At 44.4% G+C, this 24418-nt stretch overlaps 1 protein-coding gene and 1 pseudogene across 1 annotated transcript in view; both read right to left on the bottom strand.

The window, feature by feature from the left end:
• Positions 1 to 24418, bottom strand: part of GNAL (G protein subunit alpha L) — a 202222-nt gene that overhangs the window by 134671 nt on the left and 43133 nt on the right. The window lies entirely within an intron of this gene.
• Positions 2284 to 4039, bottom strand: LOC112129967 (asparagine synthetase [glutamine-hydrolyzing]-like; annotated as a pseudogene).

Genomic DNA, 24418 nt, shown 5'->3' with positions numbered 1-24418 from the left:
GGGTGCATGTGCTGCTTGTGTCTTGGGAATACCCGGGGACTCTCTTTCCTGGGTCAACCCCCCTAGTTATCCTTCCAGCCTCAGGCTGGGCCTCACTGCCTCCCTCACATTGGGGGTTAGGCCACACCTTCTCAAGCTCTAAGGGAGCACCAGAGTCTCCGCTGGTCTCACCCATCACCTTGCATTGTGATGGTTTAACTGTGTCCTCAAAACTCCACCAGACTGTGGACTCCTTGAGGGCCGAGGCTGAGCCTGTCCTTGTACCTGCTGCACCAGTACCTGGTTCAGTGCCTGACCCAGAGGAGATGCTCTGGGAATATTTGTCAAGGGAATGAATGACGTCATGAAAGCGAAAGATAACTCCAGCTCAAAGTGTGAATTCTCATCAAAGGAATTTCATGACCACACGTAAAAAATATTTGTTCAATATAGTACTTTTCAATAAATATTCTTACTGATAATAAAAATACATTTTAAAAATGCAATGAATTACTTTTCTAGACATAGGCAGAAGCAAACATACAGTGTCAGACTCCATTCTGAGCTAGGTTAAAAGTTAGAAGTTTTGTGGAAGGAGACAGTTTAGCACAGTTTCCACAGCTCACATCTTGTGAGCTGTGTAAACACATATATTCACATGTGGTAATATCAACCCAGCATGCGCTATGACTAGTGGGGCAGTCAGAAGGTAAGATTTTTTTTTTTTTTTTTTTGAGACGGAGTCTGGCTCTGTTGCCCAGGCTGGAGTGCCATGGCATGATCTCAGCTCACTGCAACCTCTGCCTCCCAGCTTCAAGGGCTTCTCATGCCTCAGCCTCCCGAGTAGCTGGGATTATAGGCACCTGCTGACACACCCAGCTAATGTTTTGTATTTTTAGTAGAGACGGGGTTTCACCATGTTGGCCAGACTGGTGTCGAACTCCTGACCTTAAGTGATCCAGCCGCCTCGGCCTCCCAAAGAGCTGGGATTATAGACCTGAGCCACTGCGCCTGGCCAGAAAATGTATGTATCTATGCTTTTTTTTGAAAAAAGCATAGAGTAGTGGGATTTTTATAAGGATTTGCCAACTTTTTTTAATGTCAAGATTTCTATAAAATGTTGGACAGCAGGGGACAAAATAAAACCCTTGAAAACTTATAAAGGGAGAATTATGATAGAACCTAGAAGTCACATTTTTAAGGAAGTCTGATATTTAGTTTCCCTAAAAATATAGCAAAAGATTTCCACTTGTTCAGATTTAGCAATCAGTGTTAAAGATAAATTCTATATTTGAAATTTAAGAAGGATTAGGTAAACAGATGTGATGAAAAACGTACCAAAATATACCCAGGAATATATATAATGATATAGCACACTTATAATGATAATGTGTGTGCTATAAAACTGCTTCTAGTTATGGAGTGATTGCTGGCACTGGGTTAAATCCTTTCCACGGAACAATTTACTTGGTATTTGCCCTAAAAGGTGGGAACTATTGTCATCATCATTTTACAGAGACTGAGAGGCTGAGTAAGAAGAGTATCTGGGACACAGACCCTTGCAGCCTGGCTGCAACATTCGCCCTATTACCTGCATTGTGTGCCACAACACATTGCCAACACTCTAAAACATAAAAGCACTTTCCTTATACAGTGACGAGACGAGACATTTCTCATGAAAAATGCAAAGCCAATCTTAGCCTATTTTCAGGTAGGAATTCAACACACCTTAAAAAAAATTTTAACCCAATCACCTGACCTTTTTCTAGTCTGGTCTGGGAAACCGATTCTCATTTGTGTTTAGAACCATTGGATCAGCATCAGGTGTACCAGCTGGCCACCTGGAGCAGTGGGAGCAGGGCTGGTGGGGAGGGTAGCAAAAGCAGAGTGGCGCCCGCTGCCAGTGTGAGCGTCTGTTGCTAGGCAACTGCAGCAGCAGCATTGCGCTCCCCGGCAACACACCCACCTGCGGGGACCCAGGGCTGCCCTGGGAGCCGCGGGCAGAGGGTCCAGGCTGACTGCGCCAGAGCCAGGAAGAGAAGGTCCTGGTCACCTCATGGAGAATTTGAAAGGCACAAAAGTAAAACAGTTGTTTCCTCACTCTTGTTGAAGTTTAAGACATACAGGATGTCTCAGAAGTCTTTTTCTTTCTTTTTTTTTTTTTTAATTTAAGACTTTTATTTTTTTCACACCCCAGTAGGCCTGGGTGGTTGATTTTCCTTGCCCCCCTATCCATCCCCAGTACCCCTACCCTTCACAACGAGAACATTTGCTGTTGCTTTTTGGCTCAGAGAGCACCTAGGCTTAGGTAGCTGACTTGTAGTGGGTCAGTGAGCAGGCATCGATCCATGTGGGCATGCGGTACTGGCTCAGCCACTCCACCCTGCCTGGGTAGTGGCATTCAAGCCTCAAGGGCAGGAATAGACTTCTTTGGCTTTAGGATACTGAAGGGAAATTTCTGGCCCACATTTGCTGTCATTGCGTCTTCAACCTGATGTTCAACATATTCCTGTAACATCTTAAACCAGGCATTCTTATTCCACCCCTGAAGGCTTCTTTTGTTCCCCGGAGAATCTCTTCAGGATATCAGATTGGAGTCCTCAAATGTCTCTTTCAGGAGCTGTTTCTCCACCTCATCTTTGGAGTTCTCATTTCTGGTGGCAGAGACATGTAACAGGAAGAAGATCGATAATGCAGAAACCAGACTCTCAGTTCAAGGCTGTGGGAAGCGTGGGCAGTTCGATCTGCGCTGAGAACATCAAACAAATAGAGCTCCTTCAGAGGCCTCTCTCTCCTCGGCCTCATGAAAATATATGTAACCCTGCAGTTCATCTGATCTCTGTCCAGAGAAGATCATCATGCTATCTGTGTTCTTCCAAATCTACTTGGAAATTAAATACTTACCTACTTAAGTGCAAACTGTTGTAATGTCCTAAGTTTCCAAGGAAAATATGACTTCATCCAGAGCCTGAGTGCCTTCCTCAGAGTTCAAGAGGGTTTCATGATGTTCACTTCCAATACGATCTGCCACTCTTCCAGCAACCAATAAATCAGGGCTGCCCTCCATGCCAGTCACAAATGTCTGGGGAGTGTATTTTGTACTGCGTCTCCTTCAGCTGCTTCACCTGGGTGGCAGCAACCAAGCCAGAGTCCAAGCCCCTGATAAAATGGAGCCTATCCTTCTGTCTGTCGTCAAAATTGTCTTTCTCCTTTTTCTCCCTCTCCTTCTTCTTCTTTCTTCTTTTTAGAGACAGGGTCTCACTCTGCTGCCAGGCTTGAGTGCAGTGGCACAATCATGGCTCACTGTAGCCTCAACCTCCTGAGCTGGAGGGATCCTCTTGCCTTGGCCTCCCAAGTAGCTGGGACTACATGCACGTGCCACCACTCCTGGGTAATTTTTAAATTTTCTGTAGAGACAGGGTCTTGCTATGTTGCCCAAGCTGGTCTTAAACTCCTGGGCTCAAGTGATCCTTCCACCTTGGCCTCCCAAAGTGCTGGGATTACAGGTGTGAGCCACTGCACCCGGCCTTAAATTCTTCTTAATATCATTGTTAAAAAGGAACCGAAGCTTGCTCTTCAAAGTTTCTGTCTCTAAACCTGAGAAGAGCTTCTCCACATTGTTACAGAGGGCATGCAGAGGTTGTGCCTACAGTGATGATATTTAACCATTTCCACAGATGCAACTTTGCCATTTGCCTTTAAATCCAAAACTTCATAGTGTCCCAGAAGAAAAGGCTCCACTTTTAAAAGGGGAGTCGTGGAGTGCTCCAATGGAACAAGAACTTCAGCTTCTGAACACACAACCAAAACTCATCTTCTGTTATGGCTTTAAACAAAACCCAACTCCCTAGGTATCTCTGCCCAAGAACACTTTCTTACTGGCAGTATCTAGCAAAGTAATTGCAAACACATCATCCAACATACAAACTGTTTGCTCAATCCCTCTTTGTCGTAAAGATGACGATTATCTCACCATTCACATAGGTCTGGTGTTCAAATTTAAAATGGTGTTGCATCTTTTTTTGTGGTTGTAGCTTTCACTATTGTAACAGGGCTACAAATACGGATATTTCTTCACTCAAATTGGCTGCATTCCAAATAGCTGATCAACCACTGCCAACTGGTGAAATCCAAAGAAGCAGTTGGTATGTCCATTGGCATTCTCAAAACGAAATGCATGTGAACAGAAAGGCAGTCGTTGCTGCCAAAGAGGGCCCAAATGCCATACATGGTGCAGTGAAGCCATGGGCTCTAAGTGATTTATTCAAACGTGATGGAAGAGACTAGGCACCAGCGGGTCAGGTTGGAGGGGACAGCCGGGGCCAGGGCTGCAGAAGGCATCTCAGAAGTCTTAGCGCATTTGAAAGTGTAATTATTTAAATTTCTTTTATACTTAGTTTTGTAAATTTTGAATAATAATTTAAAAACTTGGTTTCTTTCAATCCTTCTGATTGAAGATGGCAAATGTTGAAAAAAAAGTCACCTGTTCTCTGGTTAGCTGAGCTCAAGTCCCCAATAGCAGTAAGAAGTAAATTTGTTTCCCATTATAAGGAGCCCCCCCAGCCCCGCAGAAATTTAATTAACAACTGGATGAAAGGATGAAAAAATTCAAGGCAGCTGTTTCAGTTCACAACAGGCCAAGATCCAGGAGATGCTGATCAAGTTTGAAAACCGACTAGATGTATGTATAGCACAAGATGGTGGATACATTAAATTTTAATAAAAAAATCAATAGATAGAAAATGTAATAACTGTAGTCTTACATTCTGTAGTCTTTATACTTTAAAGGTTATTAAAGATGAAAACTGCACTAAGACTTCTGGAACAGGTACATCAACAGTTTTAACGCCCATCACAGTGGCTCACACCTGTAGTCCCAGCACTTTGGGAGACCAAGGAGGGGTAGATTGCCTGAGCTCCGGAGTTTGAAACCAGCCTGGGCAACATGGCGAAACCCCAATTCTACAAAAATTACAAAAGTTAGCCGGGCATGGTGGTGGCATGCACCTGTAGTCCCAGCTACTTGGAAGGCTGAGGCAGGAGGATTGCTGGAGCCCAGGAGGTCGAGGCTGCAGTGAGTCATGTTTGCATCAGTGCACTCCAGCCTGGGTGACAGAGCGAGACTTTGTCTCTGAGGAACAAAACAGTTTACGAAAGGTGAATGGTCACTAAATTCTATGCACTAACAATGCTCCAAGAAGCCGACAGCTATAGCCCGAGAGTTGCAAACAACTGGGTGGTGCCGGAGTTGTGGCCACTGAGTGACCCGTGTGCACACAGCCCTCATCTGGGGATCCCTTCGGGACATTTTAAACAACTTGCTGTTGTTTTATCTCTCTTTTTTTTCTTAGTATCTTGGTGGAAATAACCTGAGTAGATGATCATTCATTTTTAGCAGCAGAGATCATTCTGTGACCTAATTATAATACACTTAAAAAACATCATGATAAAAATTTTAACAATTTTTAGAGAAAAGCAGGGAAACATTTTTCCATTTTCCTTTTCTGTACATAATAATCTGTGATCAAATATTTTAGAATGTATTGAAATAATTTATCTTCTATTTTTCTTACCCCTATAACCAAAGTAATATTAAGGAGCTTTTAGAAGTGTCATCTGTAAAGGAGAATAACACATTCTTCTTTAACTCACAGCTTTAAAAACCAAAATAACACTGAATCAGTAGGAAAAGTAGGTTACATGTCTCTGACTTCACCCCTTGTCCAAAAATCCAGGACTGAAATATTCCCACTAAAGCACTGGACTCAGTGGCACAGATAGGAGTTTAATTACTGTGTTAGAAGGTGGAAAGGCCATTGAATATGTTAAACAAAACCAAACAAAAGCGTATCCCACAAAGCATAACAAGAGGAACCTGCAAATAGAATGAACTATCAAGGTCTTACAATTCAAAAATATCCCTGAAGACCACCAAACTAGGTCAGGCTGTGAGGCAAGGGCAGGTGTGGGGACGACTGGTGTATTTTAAGAGAAACCACACACATCAAAGTTGCATTTAAAACACATTTTACAAACCAGAAATCAAATAAAGTGCCCAATAATTTGCATTTGAACAGTGAAAATCAGCAACCCCATCTGTTTCAATCTGCTGTTTAACCTCAAATAGCCTAGCAGCATTTTGGACTACAGCACATATTCAAACACATGTTGTTTAGCCAATGTGTTTTAATACCAAAGTGAAGTTTCAAAACCAGTCTAAAAAGCTTTAAAGATGGTGATTTCTTTACCAATTAACAAACATCAGATGAAGTAAAATGTAAAAATTTTTCAAGCAAATCTACCATATATGAACAAAGTTTCTTTCTGAAGGAATATTTTATGATAAAAAATAATTTTAGCACTTAGAGACAGTTCTAGATACCCTGACTTTTCTACTTTTCAAATAATTATATTCACAAACATATTTTAGTATAGTGAGTCAGACTCCACAAAGTCCCTTGATATGGAGCAAAAAGACAGAGGAACAATGTGGTCTGCATTTTAAATGCCTAACAGTGGTGGTTTTTTTTTTGTTTTTTTTTTTTTTGTATTAGTGAGTGCTCCTGTGGAAAATCAAAGGTGTGGTGACATCCACGTGTTAATCCCAGTGTTAACACCTGATTCTGCGTAAATCCTAGCGCCAACACCTGATCTCACGTGGCCCCTAGGCTAACACCTGATTCCATATGAATCCTGGAACTAGCACTGATCCAATGTTGGAATTCAGTAATGTCTGTCTGTCTGCCTCACACTGTTCTCATATTTTAAGCAAATCAAGTGAGGATATACCATAAGGGAAGATGGTTCGTAGAGTCCGATTTCGTGTCCGCACAAAAAGGAAAGGAAGATTCGAGTAGTTGAACACATGGATATTGCTACCTACAGGCTGTCACCCATAGAGATGTATTCCAGAAAGGATAAGAACACTCTAAGACCAATTTCTTAAGTTTCTGTGCAGTTGAGCAAATTGGACTAGCACAGCGCACTCACTCAGAGGGCAGTGTGCCAGGATGGGTATGAGCCGAGGGCTAGGTGGTGTGGGAGGGACACTGAGGGGTGTGTGAGGGTCCTTGGAATCGGGCAAAGCTTCATCATGGGAGCGGCATCCGAGGCCGGTGTTGAGGAGTGGTGGGGTCGGACCACATGGAGAGAAGGCGCACATTTCAGGTGAGAAGGCATTGCAGAAGGATAGGCAGAGGGAAGGGAACTGGTATCGCCCAGGAGGCAGGTTGGCAGACAATGAAACTCAGCCTCAGAGGTTGGGTGAGCATATGAGCTGCAGAATGCGTGTTCCTGGTATGGAAACTTTTCTTAAGAGGCAGCCCCTCCGCTGGGTGCGGCATAGCGGTTGCTGAACAAGAATGCCAGCAGAGGTCCCTTTCTTTGTTATTCTCTGTCCTTCTCAGTGCATGGGTGAGGGTAACAGTACTCCCCTCATGGGGCTATGGTGAGGATTAGATGAACTGATTCACTGCATCAAGCTCCCAGTAAGTGGACTGTGGTAATTATGACGATCATTCAATAGGAATAGAACTAATATATATCCATCTTATCCCTCTCCACAAGGCAGCATGCGGACATCCTTGAGGATTTCCTAACTTTTTCTGCTGGGCAGACACATGAACAACGAACTATAGTACGGTCAACAAAGACCCACTGAGGGCCTGTGACACTCAGCTGAGCACAGTGTAAGCTGCTGGCTGGGAACACACAGGTAACAAAGCATACTAGGAACTGTACAAAAATGCACATGTGATGGGCAAATGGGTAAGCAAAATGTGGTAGAGACAGAAAGTAGAATGGTGGTATCCAGGGGCTGGGAAGAGAGGAGAAATGAGGAGTTAGTGTTTAATGGGTACAGAGATTCAGTTTGAGAGGATGAAAAATTTCTGGAGATGGATGGTGGGGAAGATTGCACAATGATGCGAATGTACTTAATGCCACCGTGCTGTACTCTTAAAAATGATTTAAATGGTACATTTTATATTGCATATATTTTACCAAAATAAAAAAGAACAAAATGCACATGTAGAATTTTCAGCACAGCAATTGTGGGAGAGAGTCTCTTGATGACAGCTGAGTGACTTCAATTCCTTGTTCTTAGACACATTTACTGCAATTATACTTTTACACCAGCAGGTGACAACATGGAGCCTGGGGGACAGATGGAGGCTCTGAGGTGCTTTTAAAGCAATGCATGTTCATTCATTCATTCATTCATTCATCATAAAGCATTCTTTGAACACCTACTATACATCTAGCACACTTCCATGCCTTGAGATTATAAGGATAAATAAGACATTGTCCCTGATCCCATTAATTTAATAGTCTAGTTGAGAGGGATGGACCTGCAGTCAAGTTCTCTGAATTCTGTAATGATTACAGTGGGAGCACAGAGGAGTTTGTGTGGTCAATTCTACAAGTGCATAAAAAACATCATTTCATTTTTTTTAGAGAAATTTATGCTAATATTTGTAAGTCACTCTTCATTTTTAAAAGACACTGAAAGGTGATTTATTTTCAGCATCCCATTTGATGATTATAGAATGCACCATATTGCCCACAATTTGGTCCATAGCTTTCACAGGGGTCTGAAAGGGTAGAGTTCTGTTGGATTCCAAAGCCTCCACCCTTTCCCAGATGAACTCTGAGGCCTCTTACGGATTTTAAAAAACTACACCCTTCTCTCTTCTACTAATTCCAAAAGGAAAAATCAAACAAGCCTACCTCCGTTCCCACTCAGTTAGGCAGATTAATCTGCATATAATGACTGATGAATTAATTATCTCTTTGCCCAGTTGCCTTAGCAACTGGTTTCTTTTAGAATTTGGTTTAGTTACAGAGTTTAAAGCAACAGTATTCCTTGTAATAGAATATCAAATTGTCTATGCAATTAAACATAACATAAACTTTTCTTATCCCAGGTAGGAACTATGAGCCTTTCTCAGAGAAGCTGGAGTGGCTCATCCTAAAACTTGCAGGGCTGTTGACAAAGAAGAAGGGGCACAGAGCTTCATCTTTGTCTATGTTTGCATTGCATGGTTTGCTTTTATTTGTCATTACATAGCAACATTTGATGAATTTAAACTATGGGTAAGTTGAGATTGACATTCAAAAGGGATTCCCTCATTGCACACGAATCCCAAACAAATTTAGATGTATTGTATGGTTGAGCAAATGAAGAAATGTGTTATGTTGTGAATGAGAGCCAGGATTTTCAGAAAGGAAGAGGCAACACACACATATGGAATGAAGAGAGGCAAGAAAGAGGCCTGTGGGGATGGACTGGAATTGCAAGAATTGGTATGAGCTCATGATTTCTAAAATATACATAGACACACTCATGATTCTGTCCACAAATGGGTGTGTGCAAGTGTATTTGTGGGCCTGTGTATGTTTGTCCCTGTGTATCTACATGCATGTATTTCCTACTTCTGTCTGCTGAAATGCCAAGAAGTTAAGGCTCTCCAGTAGCAGCGAGCAGGGACAGTACCCAGATCTTGGTCATCCTTAGAGAAATAGCTAACTGGGGGTGTGGGGTGTGGAGTGGGCAGGGCAGGGTAGCTATGAGCTAAACCTGGAACATTGTTATGTCGGAAAGTAAGGAAGTGCCCAAAAATGCTGGGGGCACACCACTAGCACACAAGAGCTGGATTGAAGGGGCTCTCATTTGGCCAAATCCAGGATGATGTGAGCACCAAAACAGTTAAGTACTGCAACGAATTCTAAGCTACTGAAAATTACAGGCCTGTCAGGTGTCCCTGCCAAACAGACAGATCAATAAATAAATAAATAGAAAAGGGAGGACTCTAGCCAAAGGCAGCTAGTGAATGTGGAAGGAGGGCTGGGACAGGGGACACATCCTTTTCGACCACCGTGGGGAAAAATGGGTAGGGTGGAATTGGCAGCAGATGCTGAACGCAGGGGGAGGTTTTAATGAGGAGCAGGAGGGCTGTATGGTCTTAAAGTGCCTCCCCATAGGGTGCTTATTAGTGGCAAAATAAAAAAAAAAAAAGAGTAACCACACAGTGGAGAAACTGGACACCAAGTTGGGTCATCACAATTGACCCCACCAATGCGGGAGGTGTGGGCATCACAGGTTTCCACAGGTGAGACCCCGGGAAGGACACCACAGAGTGTATGCAGTGTTCTAGCCAGAAAGGTATTTCCTGAATTAAAGTCAGGAGGAAACATCGGGCAAACCTAAAATTAAAAAAAAAAAAAGGATAGGGACCTGTATTCTTCACAAATGCCGATATCATAAAGAGTTAAGGAGCGATGCAATACCTCCAATCCTGGAGGGGACAATGCTGGAGAACACATAGAGGGGCCGACCGACGAAACTGCTGTGCAGATGACGACGGGTCAGACACACTTATTGTCTGAATGTCCAATCGAGTGATTTTGAGAACTGTACCATGGTCACCTAAGGGAATACCTCACCCCTAGAAACACACACAGACGTCCTTTAGGAGCAAAGGGCCATGATGGCCACAGCAAGCTCTCAGAAGATTGAGTAAGATTCACCTGTCTACACCTCCACCTGCGCACCTACAGAATGTATGCAAATGAGAAGGCACACAGGGAAATGTGAACAAGAGACGAACCTGGGTGAGGGGCATTTAGGAAGCCTTTGAAGTCTTACTCTTGCAACTTTTTTCTAAGTTTGGGATTGTTTCCAAATGAAAAGTTGAAGAATGAGAACAGCCTCAGATGCTCTGTTCTGTAAGAATTTCCCTGAATCTGAGCACCAAGTGCCCCCAGGGATCTAGGTTTCGCAGGACACTCTCTAGGCCCTCACCTGCTCTCGTTCAGTGGGCAAAGGACACCATCATGGTGTTTCTGCTCGTGTACTTCGGTGATGCATTGATCGCATGACATAAGGCAGTAAGATGTTATGACATCAGGCGGCAAAGAGCAGTGGGCTCCTCCGCAGCACTGAGGTTCTGTGGGCATTGAGTCCCCCAGGTCACTGCCGTCCTGCCTGGCAACCCGCGCATCCTCCTCATCCTCGCCCGCTCTGCACGGACTCACACCACACAATTTTCCAATTCTGCCTGGAAGGAGTGGCTCCTCTTTTCCCTGGGGAATAACTGCTTCAAGAGGAAAGGCTTGGCTGGGCGTGGTGCCTCATGCTTCTAATCCCAGCACTCTGGGAGGCCAAGGCAGGCGGATCACTTGAGGCCAGGAGTTCGAGACCAGCCTGGCCAACATGGTGAAACCCTATTTCCAGTGAAAATACAAAAAATTAGCTAGGTGTGGTGGTGGGTGCCTGTAATCCCAACTACTCAGCAGGCTGAGGCAGGAGAATTGCTTGAATCCGGGAGGTGGAGGTTGCAGTGAGCTGAGATAGGGGAAGCTGGGGCATGTCTGCCTCGGCAGCGAGCTGGTCATGAAGGTGCCATGCTGGGCTCTGCTCACAGAGGTAGGCCATCCTAGGTGACAGCCCTCCCCTCGGGGAACTTGGTGTCCCAGCCAGAGACATTGCTGCCCACAGCAGACCTGGCCTGGCCAATGCATGCTACAAGAAGTTAAGACACAGAAGCCAAGGGCCAGGGGTCCAGTGGCCCAGGCTGTGCTTGGGCAGGAGCCTAAACGCTGGAGGAGGCCTTTGGGGCCTGCTTGGAATAGTGGGACTTTTGGGGTGGATGGTGCAGGCTAAGCTCATGTTGGGAGCCCGGCAGCCAGAGGAGCTAGAAGAGAGAAAGCCTGGAAGCAGGGTCTGTGGGAGGCTTTGATATTAAAAGAGGAAATGCAAGTCAGCCCTTCATCTGCTGAGTGATGAGCTACCAGCAGGTCTGTCAGCCCCAAGTCCACTGCCTTCTGTGAAGCAGAGCCTGGACACTGGGGGTTCTGCCGGCCTGCAGACCCACCCTCTCCGGCCCAGGGGGCTGGCTCTGCAGACAGCCTCCACTGGGTTCCCTGGCCCAGCTCCTGTGGGTGCAGGGGGAATGGCAGGGTGAGGGGAGGAGGTCAGGGTCCTTACCCCGTTCCCCCATGCCAGGCTGAATGCCTTCATCAAGCTCTCTTCAGTAAACTGTTTTGAGGGGATCGTTTGTTTTCTGCCAGATTTCTCACCCAAATGGTTCGGTTCCTCTGGGCTGATATATCCCTGTGCCCGGAACAGGGCTTGGAGAGCAGAGGCATCTGGATTTCAGTCCCCATGGCTACTCTGGTCAGATGACCCTGTGCGGATGGAAACCTGCACTGCTGTGTGGGGTGGCCCTGGCACACTGGCAGGTCTGGGCAGCTCTGATCTGAGAACGGCTGTGCTTTCAGAAGGAAGGTGAACCAGTGGACTGGAGAGATGGGGAGAGTAGGCAGGAGGGCAGTGACACCCACTGCAGAGACCCCAAGGTGCAGCCAGGGAGGTGAGCGCAACAGACATTCAGAAGAGTGGAAGACAGAAACATTCAGAGAGACTTGGAAGACCGTGGGGGCTGATCAGACTTGAAGGTCAGGGAGAGGGAGATGAGAAAATGCCTTAGGATTCTTAGAATTTGACTAGAAAACAATATACACAATTTAAAGCATTGGTAGGCATTATTGTAATGGAGCAAGCTATTTTCTCTTCTACAAAGATGATTAAAACATGCACAGTAAGCTCATTGTATATATAGTAGTCCTCAGATGGATATTTAACAAAATGTATTTTTTAAAGTTTGAAATACTCCATTTACCCGCATGTGATTGTTACACATTGGATGCTTGTATCAAAATATCTCATGCAACCCATAAATAGATACACCAACTATGCATCCACAAAATTTTAAAAAATTGAAATAATTCCAAGCTCACAGAAAGAATAGTATAAAAATGTTCCACATACTCTTCACCCAGTTACTTCAATTGTTAGCATTTTGCTACATTTGCTTTATCATATACTTTCCCTATCTGTATGTTTTCATATTCGTATTTACGCATTTTTTTCCCTGAACCATTTGAAAGTAAGCTGGAGCCAGTATGCCCTTGTCCATATGTATTTCCTAAGGCTGAGATTCTCTTACATAACTACGAATGTTGCTACAGTCCTATTGACTAATCAACCGTCCATATACAAAGTCTGCTAACAGAACCAAGCGTCCTTTGTAGCAATCTCCCCATCCTTCTTCCAGGGGCTGGCCCAGGATCACACAGCATTTAGCTGTCCTGTTTTTCTTCTAACGCAACTGGAGAATTTACACCCTGCAGTTGACATGGGAAAATGATTGTGAAGGTTGTTCTTCATGAGCTAGAGGAAGTTATCGTCACCACCAGCAGCTTCTAAACAGCAAGGCTCAATCTCTCAGACACACCAAACACCTTCTGCAAACAGGGGTTGCAGAAGTCAAGTACAAATCTTTCAAAACAACTGCTGTACAAATGCAGTTTAAAGGTATGTGATACTTTAAATCTTATTTAAAATAAAACTAATACTTCTACATACAAAAAAATAAAACCACAAAGAAGTATCTTTAAAAAATAATAGAGATAGGGTCTTGCTCTGTTGCCCAGGCTGGAACGCAGTGGTGTGATCATAGCTTATTGCAGCCTCTAACACTTGGGTTCGAGTGATCCTCCCAACTTGGCCTCCTGAGTAGCTAAGACTACAGGTGTGTGCCACCACACATGGCTAATTTTTAAATTGTTTGTAGACACGAAGTCTCACTATGTTGCTCAGGCTGGTCTGGGACTCCTGGCCTCAAGCAATCTTCCCGCCTCAGCCTCCCAAAGTGTTGGAATTACATGTGAACCACCATGCCTGGCCAGAAGTATCTTTAATAAAAGAAGTCTCTCCCTCTGTGGGAAGAAAATAGACTAGATTTGGAGATGTACTGGCATGTTAAGTCCCAGAGTAGGCTGCGGGACAAGACAGAGAGTAGTAAACTCTGCATATCAAATCACTATGTTAATGGATTCTTGTATATGAACAGGGGGAGGGCTCGAAGGCATCCGATAAACAATTGGGACCCAGGAAGGGAGCGTTTCCAGTGTTGCTGTCTGTCCTTTTCCATTCTCTGAAATTTTCACTGTGACCTTGCATTTTTTTCTCCTTCCTTCCTTCCTTCCTTCCCTCCTTCCTTCCCTCCCTCCCTCCCTCCCTCCCTCCTTTCTTTCTCTCTTTCTTTCTTCTTTTTTTTGAGACAGGTTCTCACTCTGTGGCAGTGGCACAATCTCGGCTCACTGCGAACTCCTCCACCTCTAGGGCTCAAGCAATCCTCTCAACTCAGCCTCCCAAGTAGCTGCTACTACAGGTGCATGCCACCACACCTGGCCAACTTTTTATAGTTTTAGTAGAGGCGAGGTTTTGCCATGTTGCCCAGTCATGTCTCGAACTCCTGGGCTCAAGTGATTCTCCTGCCTCAGCCTCCTAAAGTGCTAGGATTACAGGTGCGAGCTTCATACCTGGTCACATTCTTTTTAATTAAAGAGACCAATGAGCTACTCTTATTTAAATGATCCATTCCTCATCATCACTCTCTCCATTGAGCTCAACTCACTTATTAATACCACTTATCAATACCTTATCAGGTTGGGCACAGTGGCTCACACCAGTAATCCCAGCACTTTGGAAGGGCAAGGTGGGTGGATCACTTGAGGTCAGGAGTTCAAGACCAGCCTGGTCAACATGGTGAAACCCTGTCTCTACCAAAACCACAAAAATTAGACGGGTGTGGTGGTGCGAGCCTGTAGTTCCAGCTACTCGGGAGGTTGAGGCAGGAGAATCACTTGAACCTGGGAGGTGGAGGTTGCAGTGAGCCAAGATCGTGCCATTGCACTATAACCTGGGTGATAAGAGCGAAACTCCATCTCAAAAAAAAAAAAAAAACTCACAAAAACAATAAACAAAACCTTATCAAATGCCTACCAATCCTCACGTCGGCCTGGTGTTTTCCCTGTGCCCACCTGAGTCCAGCGTTTCTATTTATCTAGGATGCTCTCCTCCCACTTCTCTGCATGTCCATCAAACCGGTTCTATACTTGGTTCAACCACTCCTGCATCAGATAGGGGACGCTGGTCTAAATGCCATTTGCCCTTTAGCTTCCTGCCTGGTTGCTGTGGTTCTCTGAGAATGTCAGTTTTCTCCAGTAGAATAAATCCCCCCAAAGGTTATTTCCTACATGCTCATCAGATCATTGATGCTTACTGAGTGAACTACAGAATGACCCTAGCAGTGGTCCTGCTTAGGGTCTGGTAGTATTCCCTTTGCAACCTAAAACCTCACCTGTTGAATGATGCCATGAGATCTTTAGAGTCCTAGGCGAGCCTATGAAACTCCCATGCTATCTAGAATGCAAGCTATTGCTAATTTCTCAGAACTTGCTGCTCTCCAAGGACATGTCATTTAAGCCACACAGCCATGCTCCAGCCCTCAGAGCCCAGACATGATTGCCTCCACTGAATCCATTCTATGTGATTTGATCCTGTCCTGTAAAGAAAATCTAGGCCCAGCGTGGTGGGTCATGCCTGTAATCCCAACACTCTGGGAGGCCAAGGTGGGTGGATCACGAGGTCAAGGGATCGAAACCATCCTGGCCAACATGGTGAAACCTCGTCTCTACTAAAAATACAAAAATTAGCTGGGTGTGGTGGTGCACGCCTGTAGTCCCAGCTACTCGGGAGGCTGAGGCAGGAGAATCGCCTTAACTGGGAGGCGGAGGTTGCAGTGAGCTGAGATCGTGCCACTGCACTCCAGCCTGGTGACAGAGCAAGACTCTGTCTCAAAAAAAAAAAAAAAAAAGAAAAGTTTATTGCTCTTCCCTAACCCCCAGTTCCATCAAGAAACCACTGAGCCTCTGGAAAGATGGTTTCATCTGAACTAAGAGCTGTTTCAAAAAGGATGAGGCCACCCCACATCTTCATCCCTTCTGGTGTGGCTGGGGGCCTCCTCCAGGAGAGAAATGACAGCGCAGTTCTGCAGAACGGACACAGGACCTGTCCAGGAATGTGCAGAATGACAGGCACACACAAGTTCTGGGCTTGGACTTTTTTTTTTTTTTTTTTTCAGTGATAGACATAGGGGATACAAGTGCAGTTTTGTTGCATGGCTATAGAGCATAGTGTAGGCATCACTTGAATAGCGTACACTGTACCCAGTAACTAATCATCCCTCCCTCCCTCACACCCTTCCTCTCTAATGTCTGTTCTTCCACTCCTGCGTCCACGTGCACACAATGTTTCACTCTCACTTATGAGAACATGTGGCATTTGACTTTTGTTTCTGAGTTATTTCACTTAGAGAATTACCCTCAAGAAGACATGATTTTACTCTTTTTACAGCTGAATAGTATTCTACAGTGTGTAAGTACCATATTTGCTTTATCCAGTCATCCATTGATGGACTTGGAATGTTTTTATTTATTTATTTATTTATTATTATACTTTAGGTTTTAGGGTACATGTGCGCAATGTGCAGGTTAGTTACATATGTATACATGTGCCATGCTGGTGCGCTGCACCCACTAACTCGTCATCTAGCATTAGGTATATCTCCCAATGCTATCCCTCCCCCCTCCCCCCACCCCACAACAGTCCCCGAAGTGTGATGTTCCCCTTCCTGTGTCCATGTGTTCTCATTGTTCAATTCCCACCTATGAGTGAGAATATGCGGTGTTTGGTTTTTTGTTCTTGCGATAGTTTACTGAGAATGATGATTTCCAATTTCATCCATGTCCCTACAAAGGACATGAACTCATCATTTTTTATGGCTGCATAGTATTCCATGGTGTATATGTGCCACATTTTCTTAATCCAGTCTATCATTGTTGGACATTTGGGTGGGTTCCAAGTCTTTGCTGTTGTGAATAATGCCGCAATAAACATACGTGTGCATGTGTCTTTATAGCAGCATGATTTATAGTCCTTTGGGTATATACCCAGTAATGGGATGGCTGGGTTAAATGGTATTTCTAGTTCTAGATCCCTGAGGAATCGCCACACTGACTTCCACAAGGGTTGAACTAGTTTACAGTCCCACCAACAGTGTAAAAGTGTTCCTATTTCTCCACATCCTCTCCAGCACCTGTTGTTTCCTGACTTTTTAATGATTGCCATTCTAACTGGTGTGAGATGGTATCTCATTGTGGTTTTGATTTGCATTTCTCTGATGGCCAGTGATGGTGAGCATTTTTTCACTGGAATGTTTTTTAAGACAGAAAAAACATCTCCAAAAGAGGAAAATGAGAACACACCAGTGACAGGCTGGGACCTTGCTTCCGTTTAGCTCCAGCTCTGGAGAACTGGCTGTGTCCAGCAAGCCCCCCAGCCTCACTGGCCTCACCCCCCAGCTTCGCCTCTGCTCTCCGCCACCTGGGTACAGCATTCAGCAGGCAGAGCAGTTTAAAGGGTGAGCAGAGGGAAACAGCTCACCCTTTTATATAGCAGGAGCTTCACACATGACAGCTGTTCCTCAGACACAGTACGAGAGGCCCACACCTCCAAGTCCCCAGTCCACGGCTCCCCGCGCCCGGGCGCAGCTTGGTGCATTGCAGGAGGCTTTCCCTCGCCAGCGCCCCTGTGCCACGGCGCCACCAGGCGGCCGTTCGAGAAACAACCCGACTCTGAGCACAGATCAGCGTCTTCTCTTCACATGTCCAGGTGTCCACAGCGGACCAGACAACACTACCTCCTTCCAAGTAAGTTTTATTTCTTCTTTCCTTGCTGCCTGCAATTTCTGACAAATCAGTTAATCACTGCCCAGAAAGCTCCTATTTCATGAATACATAACTGTAGGCATCCCTATACCCACTCCTGTGTTCCCACCTTTCTATTTTTGATGTTTCCCTCTTCGTGCTGTAGCTAACTTACTGTGCTTCTCATCAGTTACTGGGTTCTGCTGATTTAACATTTACATCGACAAAACAATGTTTCAAAGCATATTAACATTTTCTTTTGAACATTCCATCTATCCCTCCTCCATTTGTAAATGTTGGGAAGATCCATATTTAGAACCATGTAGTTAAAACTTGTTAGCACTGAATATTGCTAACATACAACACAATTGAAATGATAAAATCGGGGTAAAACTTGACACTATTCCTTTTTGAACAGATACCCACGGGTGAGGACAGACTAAGTGTAGAGTTATGTGTGCTTGAGAACAAAAGCTCTAGTATCCAGAGTATTTAAGGAACTACCACAACTCAACGATAAAAGGACAAATAACCCTATTAAAATAGGAACACAGGATTTGAACAGACATTTCTCTAAAGACGATATACAAATAACCAATTTGCATAAGAAATGATGCTCAACATTATTAATTAGGGAACTGCAAATCAAAAGCACAGTGAATAACATCTCACATCCACTAGGATGGCTATAATAAAAAAGATAGTAACGAGTGTTGGTGAGATGTGGAAAAATTAGAACCCTTCATACACTGCTGGTGGGAAAGTAAAATGATGCAGCCACACTGGAAAACTGTTTACCTTTTTCTTAAAAAGTTGAACATACAGTTACCACATGACCCAGCAATTCCAATTCTTGGTAATACCCAAGAGAAATAAGCATATATTTAGACAAAAACCTGTACACAAATGTCCATAGCAGCATTATTCATGAAAGCACAGAAGCAGAAACACACAAATGTCCACCAATGATAAATAGACAAAATATGGTATACCTATATGATGGAATATTGTTCAACCACAAAAAGGAATGAAGTAGAGATGTATGTTACACATAGATAAAAACATTATGCTAACAAAAAGAAGATAGTCACAAAAGACCACATATTATATGATTATTTATGTCAAATGTCCAGAATAGGCAAATCTACAAAGAGAAAAAATAGACTAAGGGTTGTTGGGAGGAAGAGCAGGAGGGGAAACGGGGAGTGACTGCTAACGGGTCCAGGGCTTCTTTGCAGAATGATGAAAACATTCGGGAATTAGATATTCCAGTCCTTCAGCAATGGGCTCCCAAGGACGGTGGTGATGGTTCCACAACCTTGTGAATATGCTAAACACAATGAATTGTACAATTTTAAGGTGTGAATTCATGATATGTGAGTTATTTCTGCATTGGGGGAAATGAACAAATGGCAATCTTTCTGGATTGGAATTCAATTGCGTAGTGGGATTTCTATGTTCTTTCTTCTGTTTTATCAAGGATTATATTCGACCTATTGTAAACTAAAAATAAAATCCTAAGGCCCCCCACTGACTGAATGAAGCTTCTTGGCCAAGGGTAACCCCAGAAAAACCTTAAAAACTGAATTCCCGGTCGGGCACAGTGGCTCACGCCTATAATCCCAGCACTTTGGGAGGCCAAGGAGGGCGGATGACCTGAGGTCAGGAGTTGGAGAACCAGCCTGGCCAACATGGGGAAACCCCGTCTCCACTAAAAATACAAAAATTAGCTGGGCATAGTGGCGCGGGCCTGTAATCCCAGCTACTCCGGAGGCTGAGAGAAGAGAGTTGCTTGAACCCAGGAGGCTGAGGTTTCAGTGAGCTGAGATCACCCCACTGCACTCCAGCTTGCGCAAAGAGTGAGACTCCGTCTCAAAAACAACAACAACAACAACAACAACAAAAACTGAATTCCTGGCCATGATGGTAAGGGAGTCAGATACACCTCATACCACATTCTTTTTGGAGTTTAGGCACAAATGACTGGAATTAACATTAGAACAGACATCATCAGTCTAACACCATAGATTCTGTGTGGCAATAAGATACCAGATTATAAACAGGACCTAAGGCCATGCTAGGCAAGGGTTAAGTCACATGCTGCAAACTATGAAAGCTTGCTAAAGGTTTTTGTTTGTTTGTTTTTAATTAACCCGATATGACATGGCTTACTTTCCAATTTGACTCTGGTATAGTATCACATGACAGATAGCCGACCCCCTTAACTTAAGCATCCTTTGTACTGACTTCTAGTCTTTATTTTTTTCCTTTTTGAGATGGAGTCTCACTCTGTTACCCAGGCTGGGATGCACTGACACAATCTCAGGTCACTGTAACCTCCGCCTCCCATGTTTGAGCGATTTTCCTGCTTCAGCCTCCCGAGTAGCTGGGACTACAGGTACATGCCACCATGCCTGGATAATTTTTGTATTTTTAGTAGAGATGGAGTTTCACCATGTCGGCCAGGCTGGTCTCGAACTCCTGACCTCAGGTGATCCACCTGCGTTGGCCTCCCAAAGTGCTGGGATTACAGGTGTGAGCCACTGTGCCCGGCAAGTCTTCAGAAAAACTTAACTTGGCCAGGTACGGTGGCTCACACCTGTAATCCCGGCATTTTGGGAGGCCGAGGCAGGCAGATTACCTGAGGTCAGGAGTTCGAGACCAGCGTGGCCAATGTGGGGAAACCCTCATCTCTACTAAAACTACTAAAATTAGCTGGGCGTGGTGCCGGCACCTGTAATCCCAGCTACTCAGGAGGCTGAGGCAGAAGAATCGCTTGAACCTGGGAGGTGGAGGCTGCAGTGAGCTGCGATCGCGATCACGCCACTGCACTCCAGCTTGGGTGACAGAGGGATACTCCGCCTCAAAAAAAAAACAAACAAACAAAAAAGTGGGAGGCTGAGGCAGGAGAACGGTGTGAACCTGGGAGGCAGAGCTTGCAGTGAGCCAAGATAGCGCCACTGCAGTTCGGCCTGGGCGAAAGAGCGAGACTCCGTCTCAAAAAAAAAAAAAAAAAAAGGAAAAGAAAAACTTAACTCTTTCAACCCACTGCCAACTAAATAAAGAATCCCTAAAACCCACCTATGACTTGTAAGCCCCTGCTTCCAGATGTCTCGTCTTTTTGGGCCAAATTAATGTAGAATTTCCATGTGTTGCTTTATGATTTTACCTGCAGCTCCAGTCTCCCTAATGTGTAAAATCAAGCTGTAACCCAACTGCCTCGGGGCGACTTAATCAAGGTTTCCTGGGTTTGTGTTTTCTCCCAGCTGTGGGCAGCCACATTGGCTCAGAATAAACCTCTTTATTAATAAAATATTTTACAGGGTTTGGTTTTCCTGTTTACAGCATTTTATGCCAGATTCTGCTGGGTAGTGTAGAGGATACAGAAATGAATCAGAATGGATATGACTCGAAAAGAATATATAATCTGCTAATGCATTTAAGTGAAACCTATCAATATCTACAATAAAAGGTAATGAGTGTTATGAAGGAAGTACATAATAAAACAAGTGGAGACTTAAGGAAAAGAACTTCCAACACAGAGGGTCAGAAAATGGTTCAAAGAGGAGATAACACTTGTAATCGACCGTTAAATCTGGAGAGGATCTGGCTACTTAGGAGTGTGGGAGAGGGATTCCAAGGGCAGAGGGAGCCGAGGAAGCTCTGGAATTGGTGAGCAGAGAGCATCCTCCAGCTGGTTCACTGTGCTTAGGGAAGGCAGAGTGGGCAAAAGAGTGAAAAACCACACAGGTGGGGCAGGAGGAGCGATAAGACCACTGCTCCACAGGCAGGAAGCATGTTTTCCTTCTAACCGCTCAGGAAAAAAATGTCCCCTTTCTCTTTGATGGAAGACGTTGTACCCAACACATCTATCAACCTATGATCTCACAGTCTTCATATTCTAAATGTTCAGTTCCAGGATTTTAGAAATCTGGGTTAACAATCTCGTTTGCGGCCAAATACCAAATCATCAATAAAAACACCAAAGAGCAAATCAAAAATATGATGCTGGAGATCCCTCCCCCACCCAAATGGCTCTGATGTTTCTTGGAGACTTTATCTACTAACCAGTACTAACCCGTCCATCCCATCCCAGTGTGTTTAAACTCTAGAGCTTTGAGTGATTTCTCCCAAAAGGAGTCAGCCTTTCATCAGCAGGCTCCCAAGGAAACAATTTGTTTTCAAAATGTATAAATGTCTTTTGCTTGCAATATTGATTTGTATTACACAGCATAGAACTCATTGTCTAAGACAGGAATCCAGGAATATTACATTTTCTTACAGAGATGTAGCAAATACCTGTATTTCTGTCTGTATCATCACTATAAGAAAATAAAAGAACAATGCGAGGGAATCAATTGTCTGTGCAGACTGGGGGTGAAATGAAGTTCAGAAATAATTTTAGAAACTATTAAACAGATTTATCTTAAAAAGAAACTTTGAGGTTTGGGACAAGAACAAACACCTGTTAGAAACAATTCTAAGCTCCCGCCTGAGTTGTCCAACTCAGAATTGCAATGAGCCCCCAGAGCCTCTCTCCACTGTGCTGCTGAGACTTCATGAAGGTGGAGCTCCTGGAAGCAAGTGTGAAAATGCGGCCAGAAGAGGGCAGAATCAAGACAGGGGAGAGAGCTTACATGACACTGGCTGTGAGAGCAGGTGGACTTCCAAAAGTAAATAACTTTTGCCTGAAGAATGTGAGTCCTTTTAAATCATCAGGCTCAGAGAGACATTAAAATGAGACAACAATCATGCCTTACTCCCCCCCACCCCACCCCTTGCCTGCACCACCATTTTGGGCTATGTATTCATCTTTTGTTGTTGTTGTTGTTAATTAAAGAGATAGGGTCTTGCTCTGTCACCCAGGCTGGAGTGGAGTGGTGTGATCACAGCTCACTGTGGCCTCAATCTCCTGGGCTCAAGGGATCCTCCTGAGTAGCTGGGACCACAGGCACAGATCACCACACCCAGCTAATTTTTTTATTTTTTGTAGAGACAAAGTCTGCCTATGTTGCCCAGGCTGGTCTTGAACTCCTGGCCTCAAGTGATCTTCCTGCCTCAGTAACCCAGATTGTTGGGGTTATAGGCAGGAGCCATCAGGCCAGCCTGTATTCATCTCTTAAAACTGCCTTTTGTTGCCACAAATAGCTATAAATTAACTTAACAATGTCACACTGGACACCACAGCCCACACTCTATAGGTTAAAATGTATAGCCAGTTACTAATCAATGTTACTTCTGTAAACGAATGAAAATTCCTGACAAATAATTTTGTATCAGACTACTCTCTTTCCCCACTTTTTGCTTTTAAAACCCTGATTACCTGAGTCAAAAAAACTCCTCCTCTCTACCTTACACTTGTTTAAGTTGGAATTCTACCATTTACAATGGAAAAGGGTCTGGATTAAAACAAGAGATGTACAGTATCCTTACACAATTGGCTCAATAAATGCCTCCACATTCAACATTCTGCCTTTGAGTTTCAGGCTTATCATTTCCGTCTGGGGTCCTGGTTTAGGCAGAAGATGAGGGGAGCAGAAGCTGCAGCCCAACCGTTACTGGAACAGTAGCAAACCCTATATCTATCTATCTATCTATCTATCTATATATACATATATATGTATATATATATATTTTTTGAGATAGAGTCTTGCTCTGTCACCCAGGCTGCAGTGCAGTGGCATGAACTCAGCTCACTGCAACTTCTGCCTCCCGGGTTCATGCCATTCTCCTGCCTCAGCCTCCCGAGTAGCTGGGACTACAGGCGCGTGCCACCACGCCCAGCTAACCTTTGTATTTTTAGTAAAGACAGTGTTTCACCATGTTGGCCAGGATGGTCTTGATCTCTTGACCTCGTGATCCGCCCGCCTCAGCCTCCCAAAGTGCTGGGATTTCAGGTGTGAGCCACCGCACCCAGCCCAAACCCTATGTTAAAGCAGTTTGTAGCACATGAAGGGCACCTCCTTTGTTGTCATGGTACAGTGTGAAGACATGCTTCCTTCTTCCCTCTTCTGGAGCATGAAGGTGTGCCGGTTACTTGGACTACAGTGGATAGGGGCACTTTCTTCCTCCTTATGCTACAGCATGTTCTACACATCCTTTGTCGTCACACTATTCCTTTGCTGTTATCCCCAGCTTGAAGGGGGGCTTCCTTTGTCATTAGTGCCTTCTCTGAGTCTCTGTGAAATGTGCCAGCAGGATGTATGTTTCTTAACTTAGAGAAGCATTATTAAAACCACATTAAACAGACAAATTGCTTTAAGAAAATACTTTCATATCTTCAGGCAGGCCTTACGGAAAAGGAGAAATATTTTATTTCTGCGGAAGTTTAATGAGCTCCTATTTTGTGTTAAGGTTTATGCAAAATACTAAAGGCACAAAGATGAGTCATATAAAAGCCCTGTGATATTTTTTGGAGACAGAAACAAAAATAGTGCTTCCACCCCAAGGAGGTAATGTTAGAATATAGTGACTATAAGATGCTTTGGGAGTAGAAGGTCAGAAAAGGCCAGAAATAGGATGCATTTTTTTGTTTGTTTGTTTTTTTGAGATGGAGTCGTGCTCTGTTGCCCTGGCTGGAGTGCAGTGGCGTGATCTTAGCTCGCTGCAACCTCTGCCTCCCATATTCCAGCAATTCTCCTGCCTCAGCCTCCTGAGTAGCTGGGATTACAGGTGCGTGCCACCACGCCTGGCTAATTTTTGTACTTTTAGTAGAGACGAGGTTTTGCCATGTTGGCTGAGCTGGTCTCGAACTCCTGACCTCACGTGATGCACCCACCTCGGCCTCCCAAAGTGCTGGGATTACAGGCATGAGCCATCGCGCCCG

This window comes from Pongo abelii, chromosome 17, assembly GCF_028885655.2.
Source record: "Pongo abelii isolate AG06213 chromosome 17, NHGRI_mPonAbe1-v2.0_pri, whole genome shotgun sequence".
NCBI lineage: Eukaryota > Metazoa > Chordata > Mammalia > Primates > Hominidae > Pongo > Pongo abelii.
This window is presented reverse-complemented; position numbering and strand designations above follow the sequence as displayed.